The 24,060-nt window shown below is 34.5% G+C and overlaps 1 pseudogene across 3 annotated transcripts in view; it reads right to left on the reverse strand.

Moving 5' to 3' along the window:
* Positions 1-486: 486 nt before the first annotated feature.
* Positions 487-24,060, reverse strand: part of LOC143252249 (muscarinic acetylcholine receptor DM1 pseudogene) — a 121,048-nt pseudogene continuing 97,474 nt past the window's right edge. Inside the window, exons 2-3 of one of the 3 annotated variants that reach the window (XR_013028901.1) lie at positions 21,957-22,136; positions 487-3,322 (exon numbers count right to left, since the gene is read on the reverse strand). The product of XR_013028901.1 is annotated as a muscarinic acetylcholine receptor DM1 pseudogene, transcript variant X2 (transcript). Of the gene's footprint in view, positions 3,323-15,189; positions 15,400-21,929; positions 22,137-24,060 lie in introns of those variants that run through there. The other 2 variants (XR_013028900.1, XR_013028902.1) reach the window with 2 other exon arrangements.

Here is a 24,060-nt window from a genome sequence, read left to right on the forward strand (position 1 = left end):
GTATCGCGAAAGCGGATTTCTAAAATGTTAAACAAGAGTTTAGTAGAGTCATAACATAAAGTCACAGTTGTTATAAGTGAAAACAGATAATTAAAACAAAAGCCCAAAAGTAAGTAGCCTGAGGAAATAAAGTCCAAAACAGAAAGTGTTTACTTTGTTGCTGTTTTTGAATTTCGCTCAAAGCTACACGAGGGCTATCTGCACTAGCCGTCCCTAATTTAGCAGTGTAAGACTAGAGGGAAGGCAGCTAGTCACCACCACCCACCGCCAACTCTTAAAATACTCTTTTACCAACGAATAGTGGGATTGACCGTATCATTATAACGCCCCCACATCTGAAAGAGCGAGCATGTTTGGTGCGACGGGGATTCAAACCCGCGACCCTTGGATAACGAGTAGAGTGTCTTAACGCACGTGGCCATGCTGGGCCATAACAGAAAGTATGAACAGTTTTCATTCAGAACATAAATAATTTTTATTGTCTTTATGTACAGTTACAATACAGCAGTCACAAACAGAAAACCCATAAATTTATCGAAATACATCTACATCAAGATGAATTATCGTTTTCTTATTACAACAGCGAATGAGAAAAAGATTCTTTGGAAAAACAATACTTTTTGGCACATGACGTGTGTGCTACAAATATACAGTTGTGAATTTATTTCATCTTAACTAAAGTCAGTTAAAATATCCCCGATTGACAATGTGTCGGTTTTTGTTTTGCCACTTGCAAGATAAAATCCTGATATACGTTCTCCTGAAGTTGGCATTGCAGAGAGCATAACACAAAGGGTTCACCGTACTGTTAATATAACATAAGTAATAAGCAAAATTCCATAAGCCCTCCGGAATACATTCATCATCTGCACAGTAAGACAAGGTTTTTACAAGTACTAAAACGTTGTATGGTGTCCATGTAACGATAAATGCCAGTAAAATGGCACTCAATGTTTTGGCGGCCTTCTTTTCTTGCTTTCTTTCCTGCTGCTTACGTTTCTTTTTAGGCTTTGCTACTTGCTTATGAATAAGTTTTGCGTTAAGTGGAAGTCGGAGAGTTTCGAGAGCCGACTCTGTTGTTCTTAACGAAGAATGACGAATCCGCTTTTGTCCAGAAAGGACATTCTCGCTGTTTAAGCTTCCCATACTTTCTGAATTATTCACGTGTTGCAGGCTTGTCTCTGCTTGGAGACTTTCTTCCTCCAAAATCATTTTTATGGAAGCTTGGGATTCTCCGTCGCCAACAGACGGATACGTTGGTAAACGGATCAAAATGGTGTAGACCGAATCGGAAGAAAAAGACCGTGAGGTAGAGGATGGCACAGGATGGGCTGTCAGCATGTCTGAATTCCGAGGTCCATTTCTTGCTATAAGAGGGATTCCAGAATCCATGCGGCGGTCTGATCGGAATGTCATAGAGGTGGTTCTAGAAGATGGTTGTATGTGAGTTTCAGTGGAGACTGAAGTAACAATTCCTGGCGATCCATGGCTAGTACTGTCGTCATCTGGACCATCCTGCTCTCTGTCTACCTGACACCAAGATACAAGAGCCTGCTTCAGAGTTCTGGAACGACATTTCTGTATTCGAGACGGTTGGCTGGGCTCTAAGCAAAGAGAAGTTGGAACGTAAGTGGTTTCCCGAGTGTCATCTGGTACACAAGAGTTGGTTCTCACTCTGAAATAGTCCTCGTTTTCTGCCGGGTCTTCGCTGGATGACGATTTTTTACTGTCTGTTCTTTTCTCAGCCTGGAGATGGGTGAGATCTTTCTTCCGTTGCTCTGTCTCTTGCCAGATTCTCCAGTAAAGAATACACATCACCGTCACAGGCAAATAGAAAGCTGCAATTGCCGTTCCAAAAGTAACGTACGAGTTCGTCTCCAGGAACTGAATGTGGCACTCGTGTGCTTTTACTTTTCGTTGACCCTCAATGTACGGCCAAGCGTAGATCCAGGGTGGCCACAAGACAAGGGATATAACCCAAGCACTTGTGATCATGAAGGCTGCACGTTTAGTGGTTCGTTTAGCCCGATATGTCAGTGGTCGAGTGACTGAGAAGTAACGATCGAAACTAATAATCAATAGGTTCAGCACGGAAGCATTACTGTTTAGGTAGTCCAGGGCAAGCCACGTGTCACATATCATTGTTCCCAGCGGCCAGTATCCTAATAACGTAAACACTGTGAACAAGGGCATAGAAATGAGGCCTATAGAAACGTCAGCAACAGCTAGGCTTAACAAAAAGTAGTTACTAATGGTTTGTAACTGTTTATCAAGTTTAAACGAAATCATAACCATCACATTCCCTACAACAGTACCAAGGCTTAGTAATCCTGCGACGAGTGCTATCAAAATGACTTCGGGTAGCGAGTATTGTGTTTCAGGTAAGTCTCTCGAGTCACTGTTATTTATTAATGAAGAGAAGTTGTTGTTCCAAGGCTTTGTGACATTGTAAAACTCAAAAAGTGTAGAGGCTGTAGAATACATCAATACCTTAGATTGAACAGCGGGGTTCATTCTTTCAACAATCTTCCAACTGAGGATCGCCATCTGGAGTTAAATTTTTAAAAGTTAAAATCAGCATCTGTTGTTTTTTTTTCAATGAGAAATGAAATGAAGTGAAAATCAAGATGAAAGTTCTAGCGAGCTGTTTCCGAAGATCATTGGAAAACAAAATTTTAAATTCTGACTCAGTTTTTATGTTCTGTTCAGACCCACAGACCTTACGTTTATATATATCACTTGAACTTGTAAGCGCTCTTGAGATAATAAAGAACCTAATCCTTTAATTATCATCTCAGGTCGTGTACTTTTTGAGATCACGAAGAATCCAACGTTTAAGATATTAGGTCAACTTATGACTTGTTGAAATTATGATAAATCTATGATTTTTGATTACACGTGAACACGGTTATGTTGATATCGTGACGAACCTGTGCTTTTATACCACGTTCTCTTGTATGCTCTGTTAATATATGAAAGAACTCAAGATTTTTGATTCCACGTCGACTTGCATACTATGTTGAGACAATGAAAAAAAGGTAAACTCGAAATTCAACACCAGGTAAAACTTTAACAACCTTTGAAAACATCTTCATCTCTCAAACGTGTAGATATTTTCTGTTCTTAGTGAAAAGTCCAAACACAAAGGTGATTTCTTATCATCTGTGAAGACCATGTGGAATTTAATGTTCTAAAAAGCAACAAGAACAACACCTGTTTATGTTTGTCAAAATCCATATGGAAGTGGCAGCTCTAGGTTCTCTATTTCGGACATTCCTGGTGATTAACTGGCCCTGTTAACATTCCTGGTGTTTAACTGGTCCTGTTAGAAAAGAATAAAAAAGAAATATTTTTATTTGTTTAAAAAACAGCAACTCGTCTTCTCACGCGTCTCTTCAACTGTAAGAGAGACAATGTAGTTTAAGTATTATTTTGAGATATATCTGGACAAAAATAAATTTAACTCCAAGACTTATTTATGTTCACAAATTAGATTCAACTCTTAAGATAATGCGTAATTAGTTTCTTTGGTTTTATTAGCATTAAACCTTTTAGATTTGAAAAACACGAGCATAAAAACTGAAGAATAGAATCATTACTACAAAAAAGCTTCAGAACAAACTCTATTTTTAAAATTTAATCAAAAATAATAGTAATTAGGAACCATCAGCGAAAAGTTGTAATTTTCAACCATTTTGAAACGATTAGTAATCGATTTGTAACTTAACATGAAATTTATAGCCAGTGTCATACTTTAACGAAATAAAAAATACCTATATGTATAAATATATACATTTATATAGGTACATATATAAATGTACCTATCGTTATTGTTTGTTTGTTTGAAATTTCGCACAAAGCTACTCAAGGGCTATCTGTGCTAGCCGTCCCTAATTTAGCAGTGTAAGACTAGAGGGAAGGCAGCTAGTTATCACCACCCACTTCCAACTCTTGGGCTACTCTTTTACTAACGAAAAGTGGGATTGACCGTCACCTTATAACGCCCCCACGGCTGGGAGGGCGAGCATGTTTGGCGCAACTCGGGTGCGAACCCGCGACCCTCGGATTACGAAGCACACGCCTTAACGCGCTTGCCCATGCCGGGCCCGACGTGTCGTTATAACGTACGTATGACCTAGGTTTCAGTCATTTTTCACGTAAAATAAATCGTAGGCTGTATGACAGTTTGTTTGTTTGTTTTTGAACTCTTCGCAAAGCTAACGAAATAAAAAATACCTATCTGTTGTTGTAACACATATATAAATGTACCTATCGTTATGGTTTGTTTGTTTGAAATCACTCATTTAGCCATGTAAGACTAGAGGGAAGGCAGCTAGGCATTACCACCCACCGCCAACTCTTGGGATATTCTTTTACCAAAGAATAGTGGGGCTGACTGTAACATTATCATGGTCCCACAGATGAAACGACATGCACGTTTGATGTGACAGGGATTCGAACTCGTGACCCTCAGATTACATGCCGAGTGTCCTAACCACCTGTCCATGCCGGGCCGACCTACATGATAGAAATAGTTACATGCTAATGTTCTAAATTCAGTTAAAGGTATACTTTCATCCTTACAGCGTGATAAAGTTGCATATTGAATTCCGTTTTAATTCGACTCACTACACAATATCAAAATTTTATATTGTTAACATAAACGCGCTTTTCGACATTTCAATACAGTAAAACCATCGCAGGTCTGTGACTGTTCATCATTGGTTTAAAAGCAAGAAAAAGTCTTTGGTACTCAAAAATAAATAACGAACCATATCAATGACCTTTTTAGGTTTATTGTTGGATATCAAAACAAAACAATTCATGTATTTGTATTGTTTATCCTTGATAGCTTTTAATAGATTATTTACATTTTTGGTATATCTTGCAATCTTTAGTTTATTTTTTTAATATTCTGTTCTTTAGAAATAAGCATAATGTCACTTGAAGCATATAAGGTTATACAACTACTTTATTAATGATGATATGAAACAAATCTATAAATATAGTTCACAATGAAAAACAGTAAAATAAACCTAATTTTCTAATCGTTTGTTATATCTGTGTCACAATAGTGAAACAATAATAAATAAGATTACCTAAGCATAAAATTAGGAATAATATGTGACAAATTGTCACTTTACCCAAGGAATCTTGTAACAGAATTTTCAGTCATGTTTTATATAGAGTTTGAATTAAACTGATTTGTCTTAGAAAGCAACAAGGTTGAAACAATATGCACTGTTAACTAAGTTTTTAATTTCTGGAATAAAATACAAGTTTGATTATTTTTTCAAATCTTAATAAGTATCTAGTAGTTTAAAGAGATGAATCCGATGGTGAATAAACAGCATTATTATTTCCATTAATAAAGTTTGCAAAGAAAACAAAAGTCGCAGTTAATAATATTAGCTGAAGGATAAACTTAAAACAATAACTTTAGTAATCAGTTCTTATTCAGTCACCTGACGTAATAACTTCAAACTAATCAAGAATACCAGGAGCAGTAATTGTGTGATTTGATCAACTAGAAATGAAAAATAACATAAGGAAACATTGCGAGGCGCCACCATATGTAGTGTTTTAAAATGTATTGTAAACTGTATAAGCCATAAGGAAAAAATCTGTAATTGGTGACCATTTTTACAAACTTTTGATATAAAAGAAACTTAACGGCTGTGACAAGAAAAGTCAACTCATACTGCAAGCTAGTTTTTTTAGCTTTTCTATAAGTTTAGAACGGTAATTTGTAACTTTATCACAAATAAACAGCAAAAATTAGAATCACAGACCTTTGTATAGAAACTGAAACAAAATGAGACTTTTTTCCAAAAATAAGTTTTAAAAATAGTTGAAAAAATCAGAGTGATATATTATAGTTAGTATTATAATGAAAATTCCCCCTTCCAAAAAATATCATAAAAACTTCAATTTACACATGGGTTAATTTTTCCCTATCTTAGATTATTAGCAATCTAATGCTTTAAGAATTTTGCAGCTAGGCTGAACGATAACTGGATTTTAAGGGTTTTGTTTAGGAGTTCTTTAAAAGAAAAAAAAAAGGTAAAGTAATATTATTCAAAGGAATACTTGTTACAATAGTAGGAACTGTTACTTCAGAGAAAATAAAATAAACTGCACTTGGATATAAAATTCTAGGGCCGGGCGTGGTGACGTGGTTAAAGCACTCGACTCGTGATGTGAGGGTCGTGGGTTCGAATCTCTGTCACATCAAACATGCTCAACCTTTCGGGCATAGGGACGTTATAATGTGACGATCAATCCCACTATTCGTTGGTAAAATAGTAGCCTAAGAGTTGAAGGTAGCTGGAGATGACTAAATGCCTTCTCTCTAGTTTTACACTGCTAAATTAGGGACGGTTAGCGCGGATAGCCTTCATGTAGCTTTACACGAAAATAAAGAAAACCAAAAACTTTAACCGGAATTTTCTGTTCTTTCTTTTTTGTAGAAGAAAAATAATTAATTTATTAAAGCCATATATTAGGTCAATCTAAATATGTAACAAATAAATCATTTTCACAAATTATTTTACATTAATATAAACAACTTTTGTATGTATTATATGAACAAACATTCGTTTATGAGGGCTTCCCCCTAACTCTCAGAGTTGCTTTTCCCGAAAGAAATTTTCACATTGTTTTATTTTTAATCAATTTAGTCAAAGAAATAATTAAATAGTTTGTGCTCAATTTGAAAATTACTAACCACTTTCCTAAGAAATTGTCTTTTCCTAATGAGCACAGTTGTATCTGAAAATAAAGTATTGACTGCATGTTTTTCACAACTGATAAATTAAAATATATACTTATATTTGTTATACAAAATGCTAAAATCTGGGTTTCAATATTAATGGTAGGCACAATACAGTTTAGTCCATAGTATAGATCTTTTGCTTAACAACAATAAAGGTACAATATGCTTTTTCTATTTTCTAAAGAAATTCATACAAAATTTACTAGTAGATGTTGACGAGCCAAACATGCTCGCCTTTTCAGCCGTGGGGGCATTATAATGTTACGGTCAGTCTCACTATTCGTTGGTGAAAGAGTAGCCCAAGAGTTGGCGGTGGGTGGTGATGACTAGCTGCCTTTCCTCTAGTCTTACACTGCAAAATTAGGGACGGCTAGCACAGATAGCTCTCGAGTAGCTTTGTGCGAAATTTCAAAACAAACAAACAAAAGATACACGTTGAAACAATTCAAGGTTAATTTTCATAAAAACTAGCAAGGAAGAGATAAAAAAACGTGTAATCAACCCAACGCCTTAGATCATAGCGTATGTGTGATATAATTTGTCTTGTGGTCCAATTACATTTTATTTTCATTCCATGTGTTAATTCAATAAGGAAAAATTATATTGAGTTTGTTTTTCACACAGAAGACTGATTATAGTGCATTGTTGGCGAAAATATTTTGGTTTAATGCAACGAGTGCACCCAGTGGGAAACATTTCCGCTCCTACTTAGCAAAGCTGAGCGTTTTATTTGTGCTGGATACAACCATTGCATAGAAGCTCAAAGATTTTATCAACAATGCACAGTAATCAGCATAATTTGCTTAAAAACAAACACACGGCAATTTTCCTTATTGAAATAACACCACTTCATCATAGTCTTAGGTAATTTTCACTAGAAAATTTCACTGTTTTTGTCTAGAGCTCAAAAATAAAAAAGTATTTGAAGTCGTCATCGAACAGTTACAAAAAGAAAAATAACAAATAACAGATTTAACTTTATCACTATGAGACAAGTAGGTCTAAGGTACAGACGTTTAAGCCTGAGGTGAAGCCATAATTCTAGATCACATAACTTTAGTCTTATTGTATAAAGTTTCTCAGGAAACAAAAAAAAATACCAATTCAGTTACAAACCTAATTAATTTCTGAATCAAATTACTTTGCTGTTGTAATATTAAGGCAAGAAATAAAAAACACTTTTTATTCAACACAGACACCAAATTATGGCAACAAATATTTTCCAGTTTTGTCCTTTAGTAATTTCATTTTACACTTTCCGGTACATATACTAACAATATCAGGGCTCTAATTTAAAGAACCATTTTATAACATCCCATACAGATTTAAAAAAGACTGTAATACAACATAATAGTTAAAACCAATGTGTGGCATCTCATAGGAGATTCAATAAAACATTCTGTAACATCCTATAATGTTTAAAAATGATTTTATAACATTCAACAACAGGTTAAAGAAAACACAATAACATTCCACAACAGGTTAAAGAAAACACAATAACATTCCACAGCAAGTTGAAAAAAACACAATAACATTCCACAACAGGTTGAAGAAAACATTTCATAATAGATTTAAAAAATATATACGCCTTTAACATTCAATAATAGTTTTAAAACCAATCAGTAATATAACATAATGTTAAAACAACTCTATAATATCTCACAATAGTTAAAAAGAACATTTCTATTGTTGGAATGCAACGTTACGAAAATACAAAAACCGGTTTACATATACATAATATATAGGAAGAAACAAATTCAAACGTGTAAATATACGTAAATCCCAGTATTCTACAATATCAAGATTAGGAAAACTTAGAACTTCAAGCGTGTATTTCAATCCTAGTATTCTACGTTATCAAAAATTAATAAATAGTATATAATTAGTCTGGAGAAATATATAATGAGTTATAACAATTTCACCGCATTAGGCCCTTTCTCAACAAATGGATATTTCTTGAAGGGTAAAAGTGGTAGTAGTTTATTTTTAATGTGAAGACATTCTTGATATATTATTATCAATGTTTTATATTCATGAGCTTGATGAAACGGCCGATTGGTTTATTTTGAATTTCGCGCAAAGCTACACGAGGGCTATCTGTACTAGCCTTCTCTAATTTAGCAGTTTAAGACTAGACGTAAGGCAGCTAGTCATCATCACCCACCGCAAACTCTTGGGCTACTCTTTTACCAACGAATAGTGAGAGTGACCGTCACATATAACGCCCTCACGGAGAAAGGCAAGCGTGTTCGGTGTGACGGGGATTCGAACCCACGACCCTCAGATTACGAGTCAAGTTCCTTAACCACCTGGCCATGCTGGGCCGAAACGGCCAAAGTCTAAACTTTTCTTTTATTCAAATATAACAAGAGAACATCTTTGTTGATTTTCACTTTATTTCTATTTAGGAAAATATGGCATTCATAAACGGGATGTCAGTTTACTATAGACTAATCTATAATATGTTTGTTTGTTTTTTTGCATTCACGTGTTATCGTAAACGTACTTGATTCTAAACGATACCATTTGGTAAACCTCGTATATGTTTTACCAGCTGTAATAGTACACCCGAGATCTCTTATGGTTTTTCCATAACTGCTTTATAAAATAATTGTGCTATACCTTCAAATTAAGGGAACAAGAAGTATTCCTGTAGTCAAAAAAACAAGTATTTGTGTAATCCAGGAAACAAGAAGTGTTTGTGTAATCCAGGGAACAAGAAGTATTTATGTAACCTATGAAACAAGAAGTATTTGTGTAACCTATGAAACAAGAAGTATTTGTGTAACCTATGAAACAAGAAGTATTTGTGTAACCTAGGAAACAAGAAGTATTTGTGTAACCTAGGAAACAAGAAGTTTATTTGAAACAAGAAGTATTTGTGTAACCTATGAAACAAGAAGTAATTTAATGAAACAAGAAGTGTTTGTGTAATCCAGGAAACAAGAAGTATTTGTGTAATCCAGGAAACAAGAAGTATTTATGTAACCTATGAAACAAGAAGTGTTTGTGTAACCTATGAAACAAGAAGTATTTGTGTAACCTAGGAAACAAGAAGTATTTGCGTAATTTATGAAACAAGAAGTGTTTGTGTAATCCAGGAAACAAGAAGTATTTATGTAACCTATGAAACAAGAAGTGTTTGTGTAACCTATGAAACAAGAAGTATTTGTGTAACCTAGGAAACAAGAAGTATTTGTGTAATTTATGAAACAAGAAGTGTTTGTGTAATCCAGGAAACAAGAAGTATTTGTGTAATCCAGGAAACAAGAAGTATTCATGTAACCTATGAAACAAGAAGTGTTTGTGTAACCTATGAAACAAGAAGTATTTGTGTAACCTAGGAAACAAGAAGTATTTGTGTAATCTATGAAACAAGAAGTGTTTGTGTAATCCAGGAAACAAGAAGTATTTATGTAACCTATGAAACAAGAAGTGTTTGTGTAACCTATGAAACAAGAAGTATTTGTGTAACCTAGGAAACAAGAAGTATTTGTGTAATCTATGAAACAAGAAGTGTTTGTGTAATCCAGGAAACAAGAAGTATTTGTGTAATCCAGGAAACAAGAAGTATTTATGTAACCTATGAAACAAGAAGTGTTTGTGTAACCTATGAAACAAGAAGTATTTGTGTAACCTAGGAAACAAGAAGTATTTGTGTAATCCAGGAAACAAGAAGTATTTGTGTAATCCAAGAAACAAGAAGTATTTGTGTAATCCAAGAAACAAGAAGTGTTTGTGTAATCCAGGAAACAAGAAGTGTTTGTGTAATCCAGGAAACAAGAAGTATTTATGTAACCTATGAAACAAGAAGTATTTGTGTAACCTATGAAACAAGAAGTGTGTTTGTGTAACCTAGGAAACAAGAAGTATTTGTGTAATTGTAATGAAACAAGAAGTATTTGTGTAATCCAGGAAACAAGAAGTATTTATGTAACCTATGAAACAAGAAGTGTTTGTGTAATCCAGGAAACAAGAAGTATTTGTGTAATCCAGGAAACAAGAAGTATTTATGTAACCTATGAAACAAGAAGTATGAAACAAGAAATTTATGTAACCTATGAAACAAAAGTATTTGTGTAACCTAGTATTTGTGAAACAAGAAACAAGAAGTATTTGTGTAATTTATGAAACAAGAAGTGTTTGTGTAACCTATGAAACAAGAAGTATTTGTGTAACCTATGAAACAAGAAGTATTTGTGTAACCTATGAAACAAGAAGAATTTGTGTAACCTAAGAAACAAGAAGTATTTATGTAACCTATGAAACAAGAAGTATTTGTGCAATGAATTGAACCTTAAATATTTAGATACATTGTACTTCTTCTTAATAACCTTTCCTCCCCAGTGATTTACAACGCTAAAAACCAATTTCGAAACCTATGGTGGGCAAAGCACAGATAACCCATTATGTAGCTTTGTGTTCAACTACAAAACGAGCAAGCTAAATAATGTGATATAATTTTTGAGGTGTTAGTCACTCATGAACTCTGCAAAAAATCACTTACTTGTAGTTAAATGATATTTTAAATGTATATTATATTTATACTACAGTAAATGGTTCAGTAGAACTTAACTTCTATATAGCTAGTAACATTTACTGTAATAAATAACATTTAATGAAATATAGTTTAAAATGTACATAACGCGTGGTGAAAAATGATACGACACATAAACAGCAAATATTAGTACTCCATAACATAATATTTAAAAAGCAAGCGGTAAATTGATATAATATTCACATAACACAACATCTTCATAACAAGTAGTGAAACTGTGTAACACGCACATAACACAAAATCTATATAGCAAACAGTAAGACTATATAACATTCACATAACAAGCAGTAAAACTATACAACATCCCCATAATACAATGTCTATACACTGATACAAGTTAGTAGACAAGGATACTTTATCAATGTTCCAACACAGTGCACTGTCGAACCAATACAACTCCTAATTATCATGCACTGAAAACCATTTCATGTTTCAAATTTACCAGTAGGGAAATACAATGTAATATCTACACAATTAGTAGTAAAACATAATACAACACTTATAAATATTTAGTAAATCATAACATAACATTTAATAATAACCAGTAAAACACAGAACAGTATCTATTAATATTAGGTAGAATATAACACAATACCTATAAAATGTAATGTAACATTCATATAAACTGTAATAAAATATAATATAACATCTACGTAGTTTTTGCCTCACTGAGCTATCTGCTGTATTTATCGTAAAGATTCGAACTCCCACTCTTGGCGTTGAAAGCCCGAAAACTTACTGCTGACCCACTCGAAAACATCTGCATAGTATTAAGTGAAACATCAGACAATGTTTGCAAACATTTAACAAAAAATTATAAAAATATAGCATGTAGTAAAAATATAAAACATAAACATTGTAGGAAACATAATGGATCATCTATAAGAAGTCGAACAAAAGATACTTTTATATAACGTCAATCTGCACAATTTGTTTTCTGTATAACATCAATCTGTACAGTTCGTTTTCTGTATAACATTAACCTACACAATTTATTTCCTGTATGATATCGACCTGCGCAGTTTGTTTTCTGAATAACATTAACCTGCGCAGTTTGTTTTCTGAATAACATTAACCTGCGCAGTTTGTTTTCTTTATAACATAAACCTGTACAATTTGTTTTCCATATGATATCAACTTGCACAGTTTGTTTTCTGTATGATATCAACCTGCACAGTTTGTTTTCTATATGATATCAACCTTCACAGTTGTTTTCTGTATGATATCAACTTGCACAGTTTGTATTCTTTATAACATCAACCTTCACAGTTTGTTTTCCCTATGATATCTACCTACACAGTTTGTTTTCTGTATAACATTAACCTAGACAGTTTGTTTTCTGTATAACATTAACCTAGACAGTTTGTTTTCTGTATAACAAATAAACCTACACAGTTTGTTTTCTGTATAATATTAACACAGCCAGTTTATTTTTTGTATACCATAAACCTACACGGTTTGTTTTCTGAATAACATCAACCTGCACAGTTTGTTTTCCGTATGATATCAACTTGTACAGTTTGTTTTCTGTATAACATTAACATAGACGGTTTGTTTTCTGAATAACATCAAACTGCACAGTTTGTTTTCTGTATGATATCAACCTGCACAGTTTTTCTGTATAACATTAACCTAGACGGTTTGTTTTCTGAATAACATCAAACTGCACAGTTTGTTTTCTGTATCATATAAACCTGCACAGTTTTTCTGAATAACATTGACCTAGATGGTTTGTTTTCTGAATAATATCAAACTGCACAGTTTGTTTTCTGTATGATATCAACCTGCACAGTTTTTCTGAATAACATTGACCTAGATGGTTTGTTTTCTGAATAATATCAAACTGCACAGTTTGTTTTCTGTATGATATCAACCTGCACAGTTTTTCTGTATAACATAACCTAACATAACCGCCTCTTTCTGTTATCAATAAAATTCTAAAGAGATGAAATGAAAATTATTTATATCAGTTGTGTAATTTGAGTTCATTTTATAAATTGGTTTCTGAACACAGAGAAATGTTTTTGTCACTGTAAACATAGTATGTTTTACAAAATGTTTAATTAACTTGACTCTTTTTAAAATTAACAGTTTATAATAATTCAACAGACTGAAAAAAGTTACATAACATTTGTTTTCATTTACGGTCAATTAAATATATTTCATGCTTTATCTTTCTCTTTGGAAAACATAGAGATAAGGGATGACGTTTCCGTTATACGTAAAACTCGTGTAAAGAATAAAAACTATTAATTGAACTTTGTTGTTTTCCTGCTCTTCTCTGTGAAGGTGTGACGTGTAATAGTAGCCAAAAGTAGAATGCAGACATTTACATAAACTTGTAGTAGACAAATCTAAATTTTTTTTTGCATGTAAACATAAACAATCGTCAGTTAATGTAAAAAAATCTTTTTAATCCTCGGCCATTTAATGACAGAACCAGCTTTTGTAACATGTACGTATTATATCCTATTCTTAACACGCAATGATATAAATATCTGTATATTTACTTCAACCCTAGTCTTCAATTTTATAAGTTAAATATATTAAGTATTATCGACATTTGTTGCTTTCTGGTTTTCGAGCTTAAATTTACCGTCTTATATTAATGTCCTTCCGTGTGTTAGTGATAGCCTTAATGGCTTAAATGTTAAAGTTTGGGTTTTCTTTGATCGAAACAGCGCAGATAGCCCATTGAGTAAATTTGAGCTTAATTTTAAATAAACCAAAAAAATATTATATTTACATATGTAACCACTTTTTGTGTATCGCTTTGTTTGGTTTGAACTTCGCGCAAAGCTACAAAAGGGCTTTCTCCGCTAGACGTCCCTAATTTAGCAGTGAAAGACAAGAGGGAAGGCAGCTAGTCATCACCAGTCACTGCCGATTCTTGGGCTACTCTTTTACCAACGACTAGTGGGATTGATCGTAACATTATAACGCCCCCACGGCTGCAAGGGTGAGCATGTTTCGTGCGACGGGGATTCAAACCCGCGACCCTTGGATAACGAGTAGAGTGCCTTAACCACCTGGCCATGCTGGGCCTTGTGTATCACAAAACAACATAAAGGTTTTTCTATGGCATTACCTTGTATTTAGAGCTAAACTGATTCACAATAATTTGTTTCTGGTGTTTAAAGTATAGATTTTTAAGATCTATATGCATTGGTCACCACTCAACTCGTCATCCGAGGGTCGCGAGTTCGAATTCCCGTCACACCAAAAATGCTCTTCCTTTCAGCTGTGAGGCGTTATAATGTAACGGTCAATCCCACTTTTCGTTGGTTAAAGAGTAGCTCAAGAGTTGGCGGTGGGTGGTGATAACTAGCTGCCTTCCCTCTAGCTATAAACTGCTAAATTAGAGACGGCTAGCTCAGATAGCCCTCGTGGAGCTTGCCCAAAATTCAAAACAAATTATTACACGCATATTCTAATTTAAGCACTTTAGCATTTGATATTTTTCACATGAATGACACCTAAGACAATACAAAGGCTCAAAAACCGGACCAAAGACTCCAGTATCAAGATTGAATATTTCCAGTATCGAACAGCACATCAGAAGGAGAGCGGTTAATTTGCATCACCAGCCACCCAAACAGTGAAATTGATTGTTATAAATTGTAATGCTAAAAGCAAAGCGTGTTTAACAGTACATCGGACATCAAACCTTTGATGCAGTTGAATAGACTAAAGGAGCCACAGTATGACAATATAAGAAGTTTCTGACTGATAAATTAAAGGTATATTATATTTTCTGTCTTTGAAGTAGAGGCCCGGCATGGCCAGGTGCTTAAGGCACTCGACGTGTAATCCGATGGTCGCGGGTTCGAATCCCCGTTACACCAAATATGCTCACCTTTTCAGCAGACGATCACCTTAAAGCGACGATCAATCTCACTATTCGTTGGTAGAAAAGTATTCCAAGAGTTAGTGGTGGGTGGTGATGACTAGCTGCCTTCCTTCTAATCTTACACTGCTAAATTAGGGACGGCTAGTGCAGATAGCCCTTGTGTAGCTTTGCACGAAATTCAAAACAGGTCTCTTCAGATGACACATAACGATAAATAACCATCTGAAAATCGATTTTCAAGCTATATTAACTTTAATTATTTCATGAATAGCCATTGAATAAGAACACTAACAATGAAACTTTGTATTATTGTTGGTGTGGGGAGCTTGTTTGTTGTGTTATCCGTGTTTTGCTCATCACCAGGTATCAAAACATACTGTAGGTGTGGGGAGCTTTCTATTGTGTTATCCGTGTTCGGCTCATCACTAGGTATCAAAACACATTTTAACATAATTTATTGGGAGCTTCCAACTTTATGTATGTCATATTTGAGCAGTTTTTACGAAACTTTCTGTTCTTAACGAAACATGACACAGTAGACTAACCATTACAAGTATTCCTAACACTATTAAGTTAAATAGATATAATTCATCAAAGGTTGACAACACACGTAAGTATCAAATTCTATCAAAATCAACGAAAGTTTACGGATATAACTGTGTGTGTTTTTTCGACATTGTGCGTTTTGTGTGAATTGGAAGGCTTTTGCATGTCAGTTTTGCTATATAATTTGATGCTAATTAAATAATTGGTTTTTATTTTTTGTATCCTTGAAATCCTATCACTAAATTACAGACAACTTCTAACAAGAGTGCTATTTATATGTCGCTTTAAAGTGTATAAAGGATTTCAGCAAAATATTGATCGCAAGAATACTTTCATTAACTTATAGCCTTAATTTATCACGAAAGTCCAGTTCTGGGTGCATTGGATCAACCGCCATATTGGATTAAAGCACGTATGGGAGAATAATACATTCTGTCATGGTACCTCAGAACTTTACAAAACGACGCTGGAGATATAGTTACACACAAGAAATCAATACACACACAGAGATTTAAAGAAGGTTTTTCCATAGTTTGAAAAACATGAATATTTATGTTTACCTTTCTTGATATTACTGCTAAGTTTTGGCATGTAAGTTGATAAAAACAAATAATATTTATTTTAAATATTACTGTATTTAGAAATTTAAATAACAAAATTAATAAAAAACGTGCTAGGGCAAAGAAAAGGGGAAACAAACTACGTTAATTATGTTATAACCCACGATTAACCAGAACCAGGGTTTCTTAAACAATGGTGTGTACCAAAGGAAATGCAAGCTTTGTTTAATTTTGTTTTTTAATAAAGGTTTGGCGATCTTTAAAAAACGAGAAATGTTATAAAATAACCCTAAATAAATATCGTAGATATATTTCGTATGTTTTGCCAGGATTATGCTAAGTTGTTCTTATTTTCCTCACAATCTCACAAGTTGTATCTTCAAAAAACTTTTAAATGAAGAAAATATAGTAATGTGTACAAACTCTGCTACATCTACCATACTATACTACCATGACCCGAAGATTACAAACTCTGCTACATCTACCATACTATACTACCAGGACCCGAAGATTACAAACTCTGTTACATCTACCATACCATACTATACTACCAGGACCCGAAGATTACAAACTCTGTTACATCTACCATACTATACTATACTACCAGGACCCGAAGATTACAAACTCTGTTACATCTACCATACTATACTATACTACCAGGACCCGAAGATTACAAACTCTGTTACATCTACCATACCATATATACTACCAGGACCCGAAGATTACAAGCTCTGTTACATCTACCATACTATACTATACTACCAGGACCCGAAGATTACAAACTCTGTTACATCTACCATACTATACTACCAGGACCCGAAGATTACAAACTCTGTTACATCTACCATACTATACTACCAGGACCCGAAGATTACAAACTCTGTTACATCTACCATACCATACTATACTACCAGGACCAGAAGATTACAAACTCTGTTACATCTACCATACTATACTATACTACCAGGACCCGAAGATTACAAACTCTGTTACATCTACCATACCATACTATACTACCAGGACCCGAAGATTACAAACTCTGTTACATCTACCATACTATACTATACTACCAGGACCCGAAGATTACAAACTCTGTTACATCTACCATACTATACTATACTACCAGGACCCGAAGATTACAAACTCTGTTACATCTACCATACCATACATACTACCAGGACCCGAAGATTACAAGCTCTGTTACATCTACCATACTATACTATACTACCAGGACCCGAAGATTACAAACTCTGTTACATCTACCATACTATACTACCAGGACCCGAAGATTACAAACTCTGTTACATCTACCATACTATACTACCAGGACCCGAAGATTACAAACTCTGCTACATCTACCATACTATACTACCAGGACCCGAAGATTACAAACTCTGCTACATCTACCATACTATACTACCAGGACCCGAAGATTACAAACTCTGTTACATCTACCATACCATACTATACTACCAGGACCCGAAGATTACAAACTCTGTTACATCTACCATACTATACTATACTACCAGGACCCGATGATTACAAACTCTGTTACATCTACCATACTATACTATACTACCAGGACCCGAAGATTACAAACTCTGCTACATCTACCATACCATACATACTACCAGGACCCGAAGATTACAAGATCTGTTACATCTACCATACTATACTACCAGGACCCGAAGATTACAAGCTCTGTTACATCTACCATACTATACTATACTACCAGGACCCGAAGATTACAAACTCTGTTACATCTACCATACTATACTATACTACCAGGACCCGAAGATTACAAACTCTGCTACATCTACCATACTATACTACCAGGACCCGAAGATTACAAACTCTGCTACATCTACCATACTATACTACCAGGACCCGAAGATTACAAACTCTGCTACATCTACCATACTATACTACCAGGACCCGAAGATTACAAACTCTGCTACATCTACCATACTATACTACCAGGACCCGAAGATTACAAACTCTGTTACATCTACCATACTATACTACCAGGACCCGAAGATTACAAACTCTGCTACATCTACCATACTATACTACCAGGACCCGAAGATTACAAACTCTGCTACATCTACCATACTATACTACCAGGACCCGAAGATTACAAACTCTGTTACATCTACCATACCATACTATACTACCAGGACCCGAAGATTACAAACTCTGTTACATCTACCATACTATACTATACTACCAGGACCCGAAGATTACAAACTCTGTTACATCTACCATACTATACTATACTACCAGGACCCGAAGATTACAAACTCTGTTACATCTACCATACCATACATACTACCAGGACCCGAAGATTACAAGCTCTGTTACATCTACTATACTATACTACCAGGACCCGAAGATTACAAGCTCTGTTACATCTACCATACTATACTATACTACCAGGACCCGAAGATTACAAACTCTGTTACATCTACCATACTATACTATACTACCAGGACCCGAAGATTACAAACTCTGTTACATCTACCATACTATACTATACTACCAGGACCCGAAGATTACAAACTCTGTTACATCTACCATACCATACATACTACCAGGACCCGAAGATTACAAGCTCTGTTACATCTACCATACTATACTACCAGGACCCGAAGATTACAAACTCTGTTACATCTACCATACTATACTACCAGGACCCGAAGATTACAAACTCTGTTACATCTACCATACTATACTACCAGGACCCGAAGATTACAAACTCTGTTACATCTACCATACTATACTACCAGGACCCGAAGATTACAAACTCTGTTACATCTACCATACTATACTACCAGGACCCGAAGATTACAAACTCTGCTACATCTACCATACTCTACTACCAAGACCTGAAGATTACAAACTCTGCTACATCTACCATACTGTACTACCAGGACCCGAAGATTACAAACTCTGCTACATCTACCATACTATACTACCAGGACCCGAAGATTACAAACTCTGCTACATCTACCATACTATACTACCAGGACCCGAAGATTACAAACTCTGCTACATCTACCATACTATACTACCAGGACCCGAAGATTACAAACTCTGCTACATCTACCATACTATACTACCAGGACCCGAAGATTACAAACTCTGTTACATCTACCATACCATACTATACTACCAGGACCCGAAGATTACAAACTCTGTTACATCTACCATACTATACTATACTACCAGGACCCGAAGATTACAAACTCTGTTACATCTACCATACTATACTATACTACCAGGACCCGAAGATTACAAACTCTGTTACATCTACCATACCATACATACTACCAGGACCCGAAGATTACAAACTCTGTTACATCTACCATACTATACTACCAGGACCCGAAGATTACAAACTCTGTTACATCTACCATACTATACTACCAGGACCCGAAGATTACAAACTCTGCTACATCTACCATACTATACTACCAGGACCCGAAGATTACAAACTCTGCTACATCTACCATACTATACTACCAGGACCCGAAGATTACAAACTCTGCTACATCTACCATACTATACTACCAGGACCCGAAGATTACAAACTCTGCTACATCTACCATACTATACTACCAGGACCCGAAGATTACAAACTCTGCTACATCTACCATACTATACTACCAGGACCCGAAGATTACAAACTCTGTTACATCTACCATACTATACTACCAGGACCCGAAGATTACAAACTCTGCTACATCTACCATACTATACTACCAGGACCCGAAGATTACAAACTCTGCTACATCTACCATACTATACTACCAGGACCCGAAGATTACAAACTCTGCTACATCTACCATACTATACTACCAGGACCCGAAGATTACAAACTCTGCTACATCTACCATACTATACTACCAGGACCCGAAGATTACAAACTCTGCTACATCTACCATACTATACTACCAGGACCCGAAGATTACAAACTCTACATCTACCATACTATACTACCAGGACCCGAAGATTACAAACTCTGCTACATCTACCATACTATACTACCAGGACCCGAAGATTACAAACTCTGCTACATCTACCATACTATACTACCAGGACCCGAAGATTACAAACTCTGTTACATCTACCATACCATACTATACTACCAGGACCCGAAGATTACAAACTCTGTTACATCTACCATACTATACTATACTACCAGGACCCGAAGATTACAAACTCTGTTACATCTACCATACTATACTATACTACCAGGACCCGAAGATTACAAACTCTGTTACATCTACCATACCATACATACTACCAGGACCCGAAGATTACAAGCTCTGTTACATCTACCATACTATACTACCAGGACCCGAAGATTACAAGCTCTGTTACATCTACCATACTATACTATACTACCAGGACCCGAAGATTACAAACTCTGTTACATCTACCATACTATACTATACTACCAGGACCCGAAGATTACAAACTCTGTTACATCTACCATACTATACTATACTACCAGGACCCGAAGATTACAAACTCTGTTACATCTACCATACCATACATACTACCAGGACCCGAAGATTACAAGCTCTGTTACATCTACCATACTATACTACCAGGACCCGAAGATTACAAACCCTGTTACATCTACCATACTATACTACCAGGACCCGAAGATTACAAACTCTGTTACATCTACCATACTATACTACCAGGACCCGAAGATTACAAACTCTGTTACATCTACCATACTATACTACCAGGACCCGAAGATTAGAAACTCTGTTACATCTACCATACTATACTACCAGGACCCGAAGATTACAAACTCTGTTACATCTACCATACTATACTACCAGGACCCGAAGATTACAAACTCTGCTACATCTACCATACTCTACTACCAAGACCTGAAGATTACAAACTCTGCTACATCTACCATACTCTACTACCAGGACTCGAAGATTACACACGATATAGGGGTGATGTAAACGGTATCTATATAATCAGTTTTCATGAACAACTGTTATGGTGTGAACTAGTTAAGTAACCATTATCAATTTTATATAATTCATTTAAAATTTAAATTTTAAAGTAAGGATTAATAAGATGTCATTATTTATTTATTTTATTTTTCACATCGATCATTTATCTGTTATAATTATTATCGTGTTAACTTTACTATAATTCCGAAGAAGTAACAAACCAGTAAGCTAGTAACTGTAATTTGCTGAGGGAGATTCATTGTTACATTTGTCTAAACTCTGGGTGTAAGACTACATGAAATATAAACCTTTGAAAAAATAAATAGAAGTTAAAACAAATTTATTTAAATAATGAAGGTTCACAAGTTCGGGAAACATAAAAGACTGCACGAGCTTACAGGATCGTTCTGGATAATACACAGAGGAATAACAAAACAATTAGTGATAACATGCATATTCAAATCACAGTGTTGTCTAAATCGAATACAGTTCGATTCGTTATGTAAATGTAAGAATAATAATCTCTTAAAGTCAAAATATATAATAACTATTGATTTTCAAACAAAATTTAAAAAAAATACTTTTGTCCAGTTTTAAAAAAGTAGTGTTACCATAAATACAATAAATAAGGCTTGCTTGACAAAAAAATACTACTTACATTTTAAACTCGATAAAATACACTTACTTTATTTTCCTTTTATGAAGCTTTCTGTTTCATTACAAAATATCCGCTTGTACTTGAACAGTCAATCTTCAACTAATCACACGACGTCTCTCAGGGATCTGAACTCATAAACCTTTGTCTCAACATTTTGTCTTGGGCTTCTTGTCACCGTCATCATACAAGCAAGCTAGATTTCTTGTTCTGTAAAATACAAAGATATCATTTTTTATTTTGAAAAGCAGACGAAAGTGCTAAATTTTGTACACAATGAATCAAACTTTCTTTTTATGGAATGTATTTCACTCAACAAAGTGGCCATGTCCTAGAAATTAAGATAGTCTTAAAGTAGTGTGAGAATTGCGTTTTAGGTTTTTTAATGGAATTAATGTCTCTTTTTGTAAGATTGTTTTTTAGCTTTCTGTTTTGTGAAATTATGTTGATGGTTTTATGAGAAAATTATTTGAAAAAATCGTTTAAGATGTTGTTTTTCGGTGTTTCTGGAAAATATAAATTTTTAACTTTTCCTGGGAAGTTTGGCTGTTGGATGTCAATAAAATTGTCTTCTTTCTGTCGGTTGTTTCCTCCACAAATATTATATGCACACACCTAGATAGAAAACAAAATCAACCAACAAAAGTAAATATATCTCACGAATCAAAAAATCACAAAACCATATACTACTGCATACAATATATTTCCGACATCAGCAGAAAAATAACCAACATTTGGCAAAAACTAGTAACAAAATATGACATTCCAGTTAATACCAAATTTATTCAAAAAACAGGCACAAAATTGAGGTCTATATTATGTAAAAACTACACTGACAAACACCACACTAACATTATTTATAAAATACAACGTGATAACTACCACGACTTCTATATTGGACAAACAAGTAAAAAAATGGAAACCAGATTCAAAGAACACAAAAAATCACCTTCGCACGTTTTCGAACACTGCAAGTCAAATAAACACAACATAACCATAGAAAACACTCAAATACTAAATAAAGAAACAAACATAAACAAACGCAAAATTAAAGAAGCCTTACTTATACAACAACTTAAACCCAAAACCAATACAAAGGAACACCTTTATACCTATATAAAAAATAATACAATAAATAATATAAAATTATATATTCAAACATCTAACACCGCCCTCTACATTCCGACTCTCAGTTACACAACCCCTTTCAAACATGTGGTCAGCTTCTGGTCAGTTACCTCTTTCTTTCTTTGTGAACTTGACGATGACTGTAGAAGGTCGAAACGTTGTTCGCTCCTCTACGTAAAATATTTTCTCAACCCAAACGAGCCGTTTTTACATATAAATATTTATGCAAGATCACTGTGCAAGTAAAAGACATCTCAAAACGCCATAAATGTTCACTCTACCACAATATGAAGTTCACTAAAAACGCCATAAATGTTCACTCCACCACAATATGAAGTTCAGTATTTATTATTTTTCTCGATTTACTAATGAGCAGTAGAATTACTCCAAGCCGTTATAACTCAAAAACAAGTGCTAAATCGAATGATAGAATGGGCTTTATGTTTATGTTATAGTATTTTAAACGTCAAATTTTTAAACTATATTCATCACGGCAACATACGACTTGTTGCAGGTCATTTTTTATAATATCCTATGACGATTCATAACTAAGAGACAAGTAATAAATCGAACGATAGAATGGGCTTTACATTTATTTTTTAGCATTTTAAACGCCAACTTATTGCAGGTCTTTTTTTGCGATGTCCTTTGATGATTCAAATTTCTTTATGTTTGTGACAATTCTAATAAGTCACAAAGAAAACATACGACAATTATTTTTCTGTGTTTCAAAGCACTGTGAACCGATGAAAATTTTCTTCTTTAAAATAACTGCTGATTTTAAGAGAAGACTAAAAGGTATTTTAAGTTTTACATGAAGTAGTTGGTTGTATCTGACAGTGACCACTCTTTAGCCAACTAGCGTGACGTTATAGAAAATACTTTTTACGAAATGGCCGAAAAGCATAAAACTGAAATACCAAACATAGTAATTATAGTTTCATATATGATTCAGGAATATGAAAGTGTACGTTTTCAGCTCTATGTTTTATTTAATTAAATAGTT

This window comes from Tachypleus tridentatus, chromosome 6, assembly GCF_004210375.1.
Source record: "Tachypleus tridentatus isolate NWPU-2018 chromosome 6, ASM421037v1, whole genome shotgun sequence".
Taxonomy (NCBI): Eukaryota; Metazoa; Arthropoda; class Merostomata; order Xiphosura; family Limulidae; genus Tachypleus; species Tachypleus tridentatus.